The sequence below is a fragment of the Pteropus medius genome, unplaced genomic scaffold, assembly GCF_902729225.1.
Source record: "Pteropus medius unplaced genomic scaffold, Ma_sr-lr_union100, whole genome shotgun sequence".
Lineage (NCBI taxonomy): Eukaryota > Metazoa > Chordata > Mammalia > Chiroptera > Pteropodidae > Pteropus > Pteropus medius.
Genome location: NW_024345916.1, coordinates 1238637 through 1241856, shown reverse-complemented (window position 1 = coordinate 1241856; position 3220 = coordinate 1238637). Strand labels below are relative to the sequence as shown.

The window sequence follows — 3220 nt, the reverse complement described above, 5'->3', positions numbered from 1 at the left end:
CCTTTATATTATCAAATGTTGGTGTTATGATCAGATGGACTTCAGGTGATTCTCCACGTTGATTATTTTATAATTTGGGTGTAATTTCAATGTGGTCCTGGGAGGAGATGAACCCTGCTTTTACCTAATCTGCCATCTTTCCCCTTAGTCTTCGGATATAAGTTTTAATATTTGTCAAATTTCTAGAAGATGAAGGACAAGCTTCCAAGTAATAGGAAGAAAACCATAATGGAAAATTCTTGACTACAGAACATAAGTTAATGTAAAATAATCTGAATACAAAATTAAATTGGAGATTGTTATATTTTCTGCAAAGAGTTTCTAAAAAGCTTAGTATCTTTATTCTAAGGTATGATCATAAAGATTGTAGGAGAAAGCAGTAGAAAAATGGTCAAAGGAAAGAACTGATGAATTTACCAAGGAAGACATACAAACACAGAAATAAATACATGGAAAAATGCCAGCTCCTGCTATGAAAATGAAAATAACAGTGATACAGCATTTACTGATATAAACATTTTTTTGCTAGTTTGTTTTTATTTGTTTTATTTATGGTCTCCTACATGAACATTTTCTATACGTTGGTACAGCATGTTTTACTATTCAATTGCCCTAAATCTTCTTAAAGAAAATATGGAACGCTTTGTGAATTTGTGTGTCATCCTTGTGCAGGGGCCATGCTAATCTTCTCTGTATCGTTCCAGTTTCAGTATATATGCTGCGGAAGCGAGCACTAATTATTTTAAATATACACATTTTAAAATAAAATGATGAAGAGGGCGAGATATAATAGGTACGCTCACAGAAGAAATTGGTTTATGATTATCTTTTCAACACGATGCGTCTTCTAATATCTCCTGTCTCCCTCTTTGTATAGACCACTAGAAAGCACTTTTATTTTGGCTCATTCCTGAAAAGATACCTCAGCGTAGCCCCCGGATGATGTACAGCATAATAATTAAGAGCTCAAATTCTGAAGTTTGATTGTCTACTCTGTCCCTTACTGGTTTTGTGAGATTAAGTAAGCTACTAACTGTCTAGGCCTCTGTTTTCTTATGTGTAAGATGGGCATAATGATACCTTCCTCTTTGCAATGAGAATTAAATGAGATCGTATATGATGGTGTTAAGACAGTGCCCGATACACATAAGTATTCAATAAATGTTAGTTGTTACTTCTTTTCTCCCTTCACCCTAACTTTCCCACTTTTAAAATATATTTTTAGCTGTGTTTACTTTTGTTATACTGCTTGAAATTCTTTTTAGAACAAGGCAGCATATAAATTAATAATCTATCTTAGCAGTGCCTTCTTAAACATTTGTATCAATTTATGACATCGGCACCAATGCAGGAGAATGGACGAGGTCAGTTGTGATATGCCAACACTGACTCTGAGACTTAAAATGCTCATTACCTTTGACACAGCAATTTCATATTTTGACTCTGCACATGAAAAAGCTGAAACAATTTTACATACATGGAAAGCTCATTCACAAACTTTCTTTTAGTTTTATTTATAATAGCTAAAATTTAAAAACATTCTTAATGACCTTTAAAAGTAAAATGGTAAATTTTTTACTCAGAAAAAGTTTATGCACTCATTAAAAAAATGTTTTTGAAAATTATATGATAACATGGTAAATGTATATGATATAATATCAAGGGAGAAAAGCAACTCACTTGTATCTGTAATATGACTACAGCAATTTATGATAATCTATAAAGAAAAAGACTAAAAGGAAATATACCAGCATGTTAATAATGGATTTTGAGTGGAAAAACAGTGGATGATATTTAAATACATTTTTCCATGTGTTTCTGTAATCCCTGGTTTTAACAATAAATCCCCCACCCACACATGAAGCCATTTAAGGTCGCTATTCACCCTTGGATAAACACAAAGAATGGCTCAGTTTGAACTGTTTTCTTTAGACAGGATGTCATCATTTTTACATCAGAAATGCAATTGCCTTTGGGATAGGGGAGGAGCTTTAGGGGCTGCATAATGGGGCCATTTAATCTAGATTTCTGTCAGCAGCTTCTCTTGGACTGATAAAATGAAAGAAATCAGAACACCTTTAGAGAAAAAGGAGGGGAAGCAGATTCTTTGTACCAGTCACAGAAGTTACACAAATTCCAAAACCAGAGAAATGGAATTCCAGAGCAGAATTCATTGCCTGATTGGGAGGGGGAAGAAAATTCCTCAAACGTTATCTTTTTAAAGTAGTCAGCAAAATCCAATTAAAACATTACTGTCATTCTTGTTTTAGAATTTTTATTTTTTAGCCTAAAGACATCAAATTAAAGACATTTTAGAACCTGAAGATAGAATTGTGTACTTTTAATTTTTATGTTGTGTATTGTCTTTTCTGATTATAAAATTTAAGCATACAAAATGTATAAGTTGACAAATAAAATTCATTAGCAACCCTAGCACCTAGAGAATGACCACTGTTTAATGGGATTTATGATGTGAAATTTCTCATTCTTTCTGGTATACATAGAGCTAACATTTCTTGAGTGATTACCAAGTGCTTGGCACTGCCTAGAGAATTTTACATGTTAACTAAATTAATCTCACAGCAATCTTCTGAAGTATGTACACTACTTATCCCCATTGCATCAGCAAAGTTCAGCTTCTTGTCCAAGACCGTGCAGCTGGGAAGTTAGAGCCAGGACTTGCAACCCAGATGTTCTGGCTTCGAGTCTGTGCACTTAACTTCTCTCTCCATGGCTTCAATATATTTATAAATACATATTTACCGAAGTGAGGTTATACATCACTGTCTTATAACCTGCTTTTTTTTTTTAATGTACTATCTGAACATCATTCCAAGTTAATAGAGATAAATCTACTTTAGTATTTTTAATGGCTACATCATGTTTTATTTCATGAGTATCTCATAATGTATTTAATCATAATCCATATGGTTGGATAGTTAAATTTTTCCACTATTGTAAACAGCAACAGAATGCACATCCTTCCATGTAAATGTGCATTTGAGAGATGACTTCATTAGGATAAATTCTTAGAAAAGGAGCATTTGGGTCAAAGTGAAGATCATTCAGGCTTTAAATGCCCATTGCCAAAAGACCCTCAAGAAAAGTTGTGCCATTTAAATTCCCTCTGGCAGGATAGAAGAGTGTTTGTTTCCCCCCTCTTTAATTCCTGCCCCCCACTTCCACCCCTGACCTATGGATGTTGCCGTTTCCCCTTAAG

The 3220-nt window shown here is 33.8% G+C and overlaps 1 non-coding gene across 1 annotated transcript; it reads right to left on the bottom strand.

The window, feature by feature from the left end:
- Nucleotides 1-627: 627 nt before the first annotated feature.
- On the bottom strand, nt 628-734 carry LOC120612384 (U6 spliceosomal RNA). Its single transcript, XR_005655438.1, has one exon. It is a non-coding gene; the product is annotated as a U6 spliceosomal RNA (small nuclear RNA).
- Between the last annotated feature and the right edge of the window lie 2486 nt (nt 735-3220).